Here is a 12,327-nt window from a genome sequence, read left to right as displayed (position 1 = left end):
TTTAAGTTTATTCCAAGTCAAATTTGCTTACATTTGACCAACTTTATAGAAAAAAATATGCTAAGACCTCTACAACACCAAATAGACATAGTGTGAACATATATTTCATAAAATATCCCATGAGACCAATTTGGTGTTATAATTGTCAATATATTTTTCAATAGACTTGGTCAGACTTAAACAAGTTTGGCTTGTAACAAACCCAAGACTTCAGTTATTTTGAAACGGGTATAGTATCAATCACAGAAACTAGATTCAGATGTGTCACCCATGAGACCAAGTACTCCTACGTCTGTCTAACTCTAATAAAGTGACACATCACCTCTTTGTCATCCTGGCATTGGTGTTTTTATAGAGGAAAAGGCACCGGTGTTGCCAGGCAAGAAATAATCACCAGGACAAGAACCTCCCCTGGGACTAAATACATACTATAACCAAAGTGGCACATCATGACGTTGGACTCGCCGGAATTTGATCCTAAAAATAGGTCATATATCCGTTCTTGTGTGGACTCGCCGGAATTGATCCTAATTAGTCAATAAAAATATGTGGTCGACGGGAGGAGCCCAATCAGATCCGGACTCACGTAAAAATCCTTGTCGCCACGCTACGTGAGCTCACTCAAGTGGAGGCAGATGAGTGTGAGCAGGAAACAGATGCCGCGGGCAGGGCACACTACGTCGCTGTCTGGGCCTTCTTCCTCCATTGATCCAATGGCCAAGTGGCAAGATGTTAGTAGCAGGATATTTGTGGCTTCTTTTGGCAACAATGATGACAGGCGACCGTTGTTTTCCTTCAACTGGTGGTGGACGTGTCCTTTTCGCCGCGGTTTTCCAGCTTGAAACTGTTATCCGCTCATCTTCTTTTTATAGAAATGGGACAAAACTGTTCTGTTTCACTGATATTTAAGTAGCGCGGACCTAAATATCTAAGGTGAGTAGGTGACGCTATGCATCTTTGCCATGTTGGCCATGGGATTTAGGAAGGAGGCGGCACGGAGCGCCGCGTCAGATCGCGTGGCCACGAGGAATCCTTCCTGGAGCCATGGTTTTAACCGGCTGACCTGGACGTTTTCTAGGCCACGTCTTGTGCATTAGGCTGGTCATAGTGGGGAGTAACTTATACTAGTGTCATGCATATGACACTAGTCTAAGTTATTACTCCTACCTTTATAGTGCAAAGTAATATAGTAGTAGTATCATAGATGGCTTCATTTATTAGCTTGTAGACTCATCATTTCTCGGAAAGCGCTAATGTTATAGTAGTAACATATTATGTTACTTCAAACACCTCTCTCTTCATTAACTACATGCCACATAAGCAAAAAATTCTTGGAATTCGCAATGTTACTATCTAAGTTACTCCCACTATGACTAGCCTTAGCGCGTTTGGACTGCCTCTGTCGGATTACCCAGCAGTAAATCTTCCTACTGTGTTTGATTCCGTGAGAAGTCGTCAGATTCTTTTTATGCGTTCCGTGAATGAACTTTAATAAGTACTTCCTCGGTCCCAAAATAAGTCACTCAACTTTGCATTAACTTTAGTACGAACTCAATTTTGTACTCCCTCCGTCTAGGTGTATAAGTCACCTTACGAAAATCAAATAATCCCAAAACACTTAGGCGCGGTGCATTAACTCCATCTCGTCTAATGTTTCTTACATATCAACCAATAAAAGATGTGGGCGTGCATGCTTTAAATGTTTTGAGACTATCAAACACAACATGCAGTGGTTAGTTCATGCATGCAATGCTATTAATTAGCAAATAAACATTAAGTTCTCTCCTTTTCCACTTTTCCTTGGTCACGGTGCACAACCTAAGGCTGGTCATACTGGGGAGTAACTTATCTATGTTACTACCTTCATAGTGCAAAGTAATATAGTAGTAGTATTATAGATGGCTTCATTTATTACCTCATAGACTCATTTTGTCTCGGGAAGCGCTATGTTACAGTAACATATTATGTTACCACAAGCACCTCTTTTCTCATTAAATACTTGCCACATAAGCAAAATTGTCTTGGGATGTGTTAAGTTACTATCTAAGTTACCCCCACTATGGCTAGCCTAAGATGACTTATTCACCTAGACGGAGGGAGTACTAACTTTAGTACCAACTTAAATTGGTACTAAAATTAGTACAAAATTGTGTCACTTATTTTGGGACGGAGTATACCGCAAGCCGATTCAGTTGGTTCGTTCCATGGCGAAAGTCAAATCAGGATAGTTTCTTTCAGTACTGACTCCAGAGCGTGGCGTCACCACCACCGTCGTTGTAGTAGTCCCCATTCTGCCAGCACGCCTCTATGGCATCGGCCGGTGGCGGAGGCTCGAGGAGCAGCCCCTCGGCGAAATCCGCGTAGTGGGAGCTCAGGTCCATTTCCCCAAACATGTCCAGCTCCAAGTCGAACTCGAACATGTCGCCATCGCCCAATGCGGCAGCCGGCAAATCAAACACTTTGTCCGCACAACCAGGATACGACGTCGCCCGCGAGCCTGGGTCCATCACCCAGGACACATCCAACTCGAAGTCGAACATGTCGCTGGCCAGTGCTGCTGCCGGCACGTCCAACACTTCGTCCGCAGCCGCACAAGGCTGCGGCGTTGCCCACGAGCCGGTGTTATCCGCACTGGGGCTGGAGGTGTCCAACTCCTCGTCCACTGGAATGGTCGTGTTGTAGTTTGCGGCCTCCCGTCGCTGGAAGCCCGCGCGGCAGCGAGCGCTGCGCACCGAACGTTGGCCAGGTCGGCGAGTGCGGATGGGACGGCGAGCAACCACGCGGAGTCTGGGAAGTTGAGGTACACGGCGGAGCGGCCGCCGAGCACGAGCATGGCGGCGTCGTGCGTGCGTGTCGTGGACTCGGCGGTGACGTACTTCTCGAGCCAGAGCCTGCACCCCCGAGAGGCTTCTGTCGGAAGCCAGCCGGCAATGGACGCCCATGAGGTGTTCTCGCCCGCGAGGAGCCTAGGGAGACGAGTACTATAGGATCCTTTATAGAGTAATGGTGAACTGCTGCTGAAGGAGGAGGCTTAAGTTGCAAGCAAGGTAAATTTTCATTGACATATTAACTTGATTCTGATTGGCATTTACTCCTATCGTTTCAAAATAATTAAAGTTTTAAATTTATTCCAAGTCAAATTTTCTTACATTTGACCAACTTTATAGAAAAAATATGTAAGGCCTACAACACCAAATAAACATAGTGCGATGTAAAAAAACATAGTGCGATGAGACTAATTTGCTGTTATAAATGTTAATATTTCAATAGACTTGGTCAAATTTAAACAAGTTTGGCTTGTAACAAACCCAAAAATTCAATTATTTTGAAACGAGATAGTATCAATCAAAGAAACTAGATTCAGATGTGTCACCCATGAGACCAGGTACGTCTGCCTAACTCTAAACTGGCATCACTGCTGTTATATATAGAGGTAAAGGCACGAGTGATGCCAGGAAAGAAATAATCACTAGGACAAGAGCCTTTCCCCCCGGAACAAATCGGCAATGGGACTAAATACATATAGGAGTATAATAACCAAAGTGGCACATCATCCTGTCATCATTATTGCCAAAAGAAGGAACAAATATCCATCCTGCCACTTGGCCACAGGATGAATTGAGGAAGGAGGCCCAGACAGCGACGTGGTGTGCCCCGCCCGCGGCAGCTGCTTCCTCCTCACACTCACCTGCCTCCACTTGAGAGAGCGGAGCTCACGTAGCGTGGGGACGAGGATTTTGACATGAGCCCAGGAAAAGATCTGGTTGGGCCGTCACCCGTCGACCACATATTTTGTACTCGTATAGACTAATTAGGGTAGTCTTGACCACCTCCCTTTGTCACATGAACGCCACACATGAACGGATAAGACCTATTTTGGGAATCGATTCCGGCGGGTCCAACGTCAGCACCCATTGTCTTCCTTCAAGTGGTGGTCGACGTGTAAATTTCGCCGCGGTTTTTCCGGCTTAAAACTGTTCCCGCTCGTCTGCTTTCTACAAAGTGATGCCCTCCAGGAATAGAAATGGGACAAAATTGCTCTGTTCCACAAATATATTTAAGTGGCACGGACCTAAATATCTAAGGTGACACGCCAAAGCCACGAGGGAAGGGTGGCGTGTCACGCTCACACACTATGCATCTTTGCCCTGTTGGCTATAGGATTTAGGAAGGAGGCTCCACAGAGCGCCGCGTCAGCTCGCGTGTCCACGAGGAACCCCGGAACGGTGGCTTTAATCGGCTGACCTGGATGGTTTCTAGGCCACATCTTCTGCATTAGCGCGTCCGAACTGCCTCTGTGTGATTACAGCATCTATGGCCGGACATAGTAAATGTGATCCTTAAACGTTCGCTCACGCACCCGGTCAATCCACTTTAAGCCCCTATTTATTTGTCCGCGCAGCTACACTCTTCACTTTCCTCCTCATATGACTGGACATTTGCATGTGATTGGTGGAGATCAAAAAAGAGAAATAAAAGAATGAATAAAGAAAGAGAAAATGTGGTACGGGGTGGGGCCGCGTCCGACGTGGCGAACTACCCGGATGCGCCCGGGCACGTCCGCGAGCCCTCATATCCCCCATACATTTGAGATGGATATTAGGGTTCGCGGACAGCCCGAGCTTATAGGGATGATATGAGGGGTCCGGTTTGGTCACGCTTTTCCTCCTCTCTCCTGTCCGGTCACTGACCGGGCGCGTCTGCAGGCGTACGAGAGATGGATTGAGGCGTCCGGTTGTAAATGCTCTTACCCAGCGTTAATCTTCCTCTTGCAAAGTCAGTTGTTGCCATTTTTTTTTCCGGTGAAAGGGGAGTTTTATCCCAATGTTCTGGGTTACAACAAAAGCACCCGTGACACGATCTGTACGACTATAATTTGCTAAACAATAGCTACATTTTGTTCATGCCGTAGCTTCTGAGGAACAAACTCCTATCCGAAAGCATAGCATTGATCTTCGCAACAATGTGGCCGTGTGCCGAACCAGAAATGCGATAACTTGAGCGTACTGCAGTGGCTTCTGAGGAATCGGACTGCACGATAACCGGAAGGTTTGTGTGCTCGAGCGCAAGAGCCATTTCTTGCATGATCACGTGTAGCTCCACTTCTAGTGCATTATTACATTTGAAGATATGACGGTAACCTGCAAAAATTACCGACCCATTGTCCCTTCTTAACACAATCCCGACTGTTGTTGCACCAACCGCGGTGCGAAGGAACCATCAACGGATACGGCTGCAAAGTTTGCTGGCGGTAGCGGCCACCGCAGGGCCGGCGAGAGGGCTATCATCTCCAGAGCGCTGGTATTTCTTGGCATAGCCGATGGATTTGAAGTAGCTATCCAAAAATTTGACTCTAACTTCAACCAGATGAACTTCTAGAGGGGCTATCATCTCCAGAAGGACATCCGTTTGATCCGGATTCTGTCCATTTGGAGCGGCAAAATGGACGCCCGTGTACGGTTTGGGTCGTCCGCGGATCGGTGCACCCAACGCGCAGCCGCATCCCAAACATTGTCCGTGTCGGACCTAGAAAAAAACACCCAAAAAGGCATTGTAATTTTAAAAAAGGCATTGCAAAATAGCTTAAAACATAAATATATAACAAACTTAATTAAACAATCCACCATAGTCATGGCCCACGCATAGTACTTAAGTTGAAATTAAAAAGAACATAAAAAGGTAGTTCGTCCGCCCCGCGTGCCTCCAATGCCGTCGCCGTCATCAGGCGCCACTGTCCTCGTCGTCGCCTAGCCAGGTCAATGTAGGGTGGGGTGTCCAGAGATGGGGCGGCGGCTCCCATAATTGGACGGGCGAGTTCTGCGGCGGCGGCGACGGTGGTGGTGACCACGGCGCCCATGCACGCTCCTCCGTGGCCTCCTCCTTCACCTCCATCTTCACCTCCTGCTTCACGTCCAGCTCCGACACGCAGACGTCTCCCACTGCCGACAACTCCAGCATCTCCTGCAACCCCTCACATTCCTCCTCCTGACAGCGCTTGTGCTCCCGCTCGAAGTCCTCCATGACGGCATGCACCAATCGCTCCTCCTCCTCGGACATCATGGTGGGAGGTTGCGGGGGCGGGGGCGGCGGCGACGGAAAGGGAGAGGGCATTAGCGTCAGGCCGCGCGCTCTTGTCGGGCTCGATGCGCACACACGAGGGGCACTCTGGGACACACGGGGCGGCCTATGAGCACGGCCGACAAAAAAGTTTGCCGGCGCATGTCGTGCTCGTCCTGGAACCATGTGTCCCGGAAGGGCGAGTCGACGTCGTACCTACGGTCGGCGATGTACTGACGCGGAATCCGGGAGCGACGACGGGCGATCTCCTGGAGGCACGCGCGGCCGCTCGCCGGACGGGGGGGATGGGCACCCGATGCGGGCTTACATGCCACCCATTGGGAAGGTGGGCATCTGGCCACGGCAACGGCATGCCGGTCTCCCAGTACCGGTGGCAGATGGCGACCTTGACGTAGGGCCGGAAGCCTGGCGTGGTCGCCGGAGGGGAGATGGAGAAGGATGCCGGCGAGGTGGAGTGGGTGGCCGCGCTTCCAGATGAGGCGGACAACGACCCCGCCTCGTGGTCGCGCTTGGTCTTCTTGTCAGGGTGCCACTTCCAGAACCCCATGGGCGGCGGGGAGCAAGGTGGGTAGCGGCGCTAGGCTAGGGTTTGCTTTCTTGGAGGGAGGGAGCAATGGAGATGGTGAGGAAGTGGAAGTCCACGGCTTCGCCATAAAAAAGACGTGGTCGGGGCTGTCTGGCTGGCTGACCGGCGGGCCCACCCATCCATGTCCATTGAGTGGGGTAGGTTGGAGGTAGTTAGATGGCCAACGCACGGGTCTGTGACGGACGGCGAGAGGCCGCATGCGTGTTCATTCTGTGTTCATTTGACCGCAAAGCCAAACCAATTTTACGCCCAGAATGAGACGAGCCGGACCAGAAGTGGACGTTTTTACAAATGAGGTCGTGCGTTGCGCCGGCTCGTCTGTCCGTTTAGCCCGGGCGATTTTGGTTCCTACGTCGGAGTTGGCCTGAATATATTTACAGTTAACCAAAGTGGCACATCATCCTGTCATAATTGTTACCCAAAGAAGGAAGAAATATCCTAGCATCCTGCCACTTGGCCACGGGATGAATTGAGGAAGGAGGCCCAGACAAACAGCGACATGGTGTGCCCCGCCCGCGGCCTCCTCTGTCCTCACACTCATCTGCCTCCACTTGAGTGAGCTCACGTAGCGTGGCGACAAGGATTTTGACGTGAGTCCGGATCTGATTGGGCTCCTCCTGTCGACCACATATTTCTATTATAGACTAATTAGCGTACTCTGGTCCACCTCCCCCGTCACATGAACGCCACACATGAACGGATGAAACCTATTTCCGGAATCAATTCCGGCGGGTCCAGCGTCAGCACCCATAGTTTTGTTTCAAATGGTGGCCGATGTGTCCTTTTCGCCGCGGTTTTTGCGGCTTAGAACTGTTCTCCGCTATCGCTTAGCCGAACCTCCGAGAATAGAAATGCGACAAAAAACTGCTCCGTTCCACAAATATCTAAGAGCATCTTCAGCCGTTCGGCCCCCAGGCCCGAAAAAGAGCTGCCTGGGGGTGCGCCGGCGATAAACTCGGCGCCGGGGCGGTTCGGCACCCAGTCGTCGCCCCCCGGTCGTCCCCAGGCGCCGATTGCAGCCTAGCTTTCGGCTAAAAAAGGCCCGATATCTGCGTGAATCAGCCCATATTCGGTGTGGTTCGGCGGGTTTCGCCCATGAGATGCTCCTGCTCCTAGACGTCGGCTTCGGCTTCCTCATCCAGCAACGCCGCGAGCGCCTCCTCATCTTCAGAGTCCATCGCCGGGCCGGGCAATTCACCGAACGCCTTGCGGGTGCGGTGGACGCAAGCCCGCCGGTGTACAGGCCCTGCGCGGCCGGAGCGCCGGAAAAGGTGCCGAGGCGGCGGCGGAGAGGCTGCCTCGGCGAAACCCCTTCTTTTTCCCGGCGGGAGATGGTCTACCTAGCTGCGGCGGACGGTGGTCGGCGCCGGAATCGGCAGGGTGGCGGCCGAGCGCGGGGGGTAGGAGGCGAATCTAGGCGGGTGGCTTGACTTTTCGTCTGTCAATGTGGCCCCGGAAACGCTTCCCCCTTGCGCCGGAGCCCCCGAGCGCCCCCAGTGCGCCGGGTTTGGCCTGCGAGCACCGGGCGCAAAAACGGACCGAGCCGGCAGAATTCGGGGTCATAGGGGCGCGACTGGGCCGTTTTTCGGCGCCGACGCAAATAAACCATCTAGGAAGACCATTCTGGGGGCCGTGGCACGTCGATGCCAAGAAGGAAAGGTGGCATGTCACACACACCATGCATCTTTGCCCTGTTGGCCGTAGGATTTAGGAAGCAGGCGGCACGGAGCGCCGCGTCAGCTCGCGTGGCCACTAGGAACCCCGGAACGGTGGCTTGAAACCGGCTGACCTGGGTGGTTTCTTGGGCACATCTTGTGCATTAGCGCGTTAATCTTCCACCTGCAAAGTCTCTCATTGCCCTTTGTTTTGTCCTTTTTGTTCGTACGTACTCCCTCCATAAACTAATATAAGAACGTTAGATTACTAAAATAGTAATCTAAACACTTTTATATTAGTTTACAGAGGGAGTACTACAATTACAGCGTTTGATTTCGTGCAAAGCCATCAGATTCTTTTTAGGCGTTTAAGGGTTCATGGATAAATGTTCATATGCCGGACAAAGTGGTCCTATATTCAGTTCGTTCGTTCCATCGAGAAAGTCAAACCAGGGCAATTTCTTTCACTACTGACTCCAGAGCGCGGCGTCACCTCCGCCGTCGCCGTAGTAGTAGTCCCAGCACGCCTCGGCGGCATCTGCCGGTGGCGGAGGCTCGAGGAGCAGCCCCTCCGCGGAATCCGCGTAGTACGAGCCCCGGTCCTTTTCTTTTTCGAGAACACCTCGAAAGGGGCAGGGTTCTGCATTTCATTGAGAAGAAGAAAGTTGGTCCAGTTTATAAGGAAAACTGGACCCGAAAACTTAACATTCTCGGCTAATCAGGGAAAACCGAATGAAAACCGAAAAAGAAAGAAAAAAGAAAACGAGAAAAAAGGCACTAGAACTTAAGGACAGGGATAAGACAACTGCAGCATCAAGGGACATCATCAGAGCCAGACACCAAAGCACCCAAGCCCAAGGCAGTTAGGCGAGGCACAAGTGCAACCAAAATAACTGCCACTCGCCGAAGGGAAACTGTCCATACCGAAAGACTATTCTGACTCGGCCTCAAAGAATCATGTGTTAACATTATCATGTGGAAAACATCCTGACAGGTCCAACTTTGACTTCCCAGCGATCCTCGCCAAAGAGCTCAACGCCTCGATCACTTGCGGTGAGAGCGGTTTTTTGTACATGTCCAGGTATGCTTGCATCTTTTGCTCTGGCCCCTCTGCTTTGCTGACCTCCGGCAACTCATCAAAAGCCTCCAACATTCTATACTCTGCACGCTTGGATGTCGGGATGTTGCACGCCTTGTTCTTCTTATCCAGACGCCCGCTCCGTCGCCCGCCATTCTTCTCCCCATGCGAAGGCACTGGGGTCCCAAGCAGAGGTTGTGGGAGCGAACATGTAACCTTGCTGAGAAAGTCCTCCAGAGATAGTGGTGCCGCTTTAGTTTGCGCCACCTTCGCAACAACATTGCACACCTCGTCCATAGGCTCAGCCAGAACATCAGGCGCGTTGAAACCGAGCGGCTCCTCTGGACTCGGCATCAGACGTACAAGGGAGTGCACCACAAAAGATGAGGAGGAGCCTCCATGGTGTGGCGACAGAAGAGTAGCCTCCGAGCACATAGGATCAACATATTCCTCACTCCCTACGGACTGAGGCACCATGGCTGAACCACATGTCATCGCCCCAAGCGGAGCAGTCCCTAGGACCAAGGATGACAGGCAAAACCTGAGGGGAAGGCGCCATTGCTTCATCAAGCATAGGATCGTTAGGCCACGGATCGATGCCCACCGGCCTAGCCGAGAGCATAGCAGCAAGGAGATCCTGCTCAACCGGGGCGAGAGGGAAGACACAGCCGTCCACACTACGAGCCAAGCGATCTCCAAGGGGTGGCGCTAAGAGAGCCTCGGCGTATGAGCGCTGCCTAGAAGCATGGCTAGCCGGCGCGTCACGGCGATCCCCAACACCAAGTCGAGGACCGTGGGAAGGCACCGTCGAGGAGAGCTTCGACGAAGGGCCAGGGCACTGACTGGCAAGATGGAAATCTTTGTAGCAACGCCAGCACTTTAGCGGCTCCTCGCAATCCTTGGCGAAATGCTTGCGGCTGAGACACCGAAAGCATCGTCCGTCCATCCATTTGAGGGAGGCGGCGCGCTCAGACGGACTAACCACCGGCCGCGCCTTCGGCGGCACAGCCCGACCGCTGCTGGAAGCATTTGCACATCCCTTGCTCCCACGCACTTCAATCCATCCTCCATGGTCTGAGGCAGGAGAGGAATCCCCTCCCCCCGGAGCCAAGGCCGCGTCCCGGATTACCACAGATTTGGGACGAGTCCGTGAAGAGGAGGGCGGAGCAGCAACAACGGCATCAACCTCCGGGAAAGCCTGCACGCAGCAGGCAGACCGCGGCACTCCAGCAGCGACCCGTGCAACATCGGAACGGCCGTCAGCACAAATCCCGGCGGCGGGCTCCCGGACCACAATGGATCGAAGACGAGGCGGGGGCGGAGAGGCTTCAGTCGATGGAGCCGAGTCGCCGGACGGTGGGGGCAAACCGGCGACCATCCCGGGGGACGAGCGGGAGAGCCCCGGATGCGGCGACGGCGACGGCGCATCTGGATCGGGAACCAGCCCCGATGCCGACGCGGAGGAGAGGCGCCGCGGCGCGGACGGGCCGGATGCAGGGGTGGCGAGGGTGGTGGGCTTGAACGGGGGCGGAGGGAGGGCAAGCGGCGGGGGCGGCAGAGGTGGGGGCGGCGGCGCACGCGCGTGGGGCGCGGACGTCGCGAGAGCGCTGGCCATCCCTCCCCGGACATGTCAAGCTCGAAGTCGAACATGTCGCCGCCCAGTGCGGCCGCCGGCACCTCCAACACTTTGTCCGCACAACCAGGCTGCGACGTCGCCGGCGAGCCCAGGTCCATCACCCAGGACACATCCAACTCGAAGTCGAACATGTCGCTGGCCAGTGCTGCCGCCGGCACGTCGAACACTCCGTCGGCGGCCGCACAAGGCTGCGGCGTTGCCCACGAGCCAGAGGTGGACGAACTGGAGGTGTCGAACACCTCGTCCACGGGAACGGTCGCGGCGCAACCGGCGGCCTCCCGGCGCTGGAAGCCCGCGACGGCGGCGAGCGCCGCGAGCCGGACGTCGGCCAGGTCGGCGAGCGCGGACGGGACGGCGAGCAGCCACGCGGAGTCCGCGAAGTTGAGGCACGCGGCGGAGCGGCCGCCCAGCGCGAGCATGGCGGCGTCGTGCGCGCGCGCGGCGGACTCGGCGGTGACGTAGGTCCCGAGCCAGAGCCTGCACCCGCGCCTGCCGGGCACGCGCACCTCGCACACCCACCGGCCGGCGCCGCCCCGGCGCCTCACGCCGCGGAACACCGGTGGCGCGTCTCCTTGAACTTGGTGCGCCCCGCGGGGCGCTTCGGCGGCGCCGCCGCGTGCTGGTCGTGCGTCGACGTGGACGTGGACGGGGAGCTCCATTGCTCGCTGCCCATGTCCATCTGCACTGCTGCCGGTCGATCGGTGAACGGCGAGTGACTAGCTAGCTCGGTGCTTTGCTTTAGCTTGGGATTATACTGGACCGTGGATGGATAACTCAGTGTCTTGTGTGGAGTGCGCTGTTATATAGTTTTGCTTGACGCGCTCGGAGCATGCGTGGGGCCGGCGACAAGCTGACGCGTGGCGTTTTGCAGCGTTGAGCCAGTGCGGCAGCTTTATTATTTTGGTAAATGGGCAGCTTCGTTCTATTTGACGAGTGGATTGGGCTCCACCTGCTGAGCCTATGCAGGCCCAAATAGAGGGAAGGCCATTTTCTCCCTGTCGGCCACGTTCTTTCGAGAGCAACTAGTTAACAAGCGCTTCTTCGGGAGCCTCGCAACGATCAGCGCCACTTAGTGCGTTCTCAGTCATCCGCCACGTGTCGCGCTTTGTACGCTCCCTTCAGATTTTTTTTTCCACACGCGTTTTCGGTTTTTTAAACGGTTTTTTCGACGTTTTGGTTTTCCCCCGGTCTTCCTTAGGTTTGCGACCAAAAAAATTTTCGAAATTTTTTTTTACGTGAAAAAACGTGTTTTTTTTTTTCCCTTTTGCGAAAAGTCACGGTTTTTCTTCCGCGA

At 53.8% G+C, this 12,327-nt stretch overlaps 2 pseudogenes; both read right to left on the bottom strand.

Moving 5' to 3' along the window:
* Positions 1-2,234: 2,234 nt before the first annotated feature.
* On the bottom strand, positions 2,235-3,744 carry LOC123120766 (dehydration-responsive element-binding protein 1H-like; annotated as a pseudogene).
* Positions 3,745-8,131: 4,387 nt separating this feature from the next.
* Positions 8,132-12,020, bottom strand: LOC123122238 (dehydration-responsive element-binding protein 1H-like; annotated as a pseudogene).
* Positions 12,021-12,327: the final 307 nt, after the last annotated feature.

The sequence above is a fragment of the Triticum aestivum genome, chromosome 5D (assembly GCF_018294505.1).
Source record: "Triticum aestivum cultivar Chinese Spring chromosome 5D, IWGSC CS RefSeq v2.1, whole genome shotgun sequence".
In the NCBI taxonomy this organism is placed as follows: domain Eukaryota; kingdom Viridiplantae; phylum Streptophyta; class Magnoliopsida; order Poales; family Poaceae; genus Triticum; species Triticum aestivum.
Note: the sequence above shows the minus strand (reverse complement) of the source record. Positions and strands in the feature narration are given on the sequence as shown.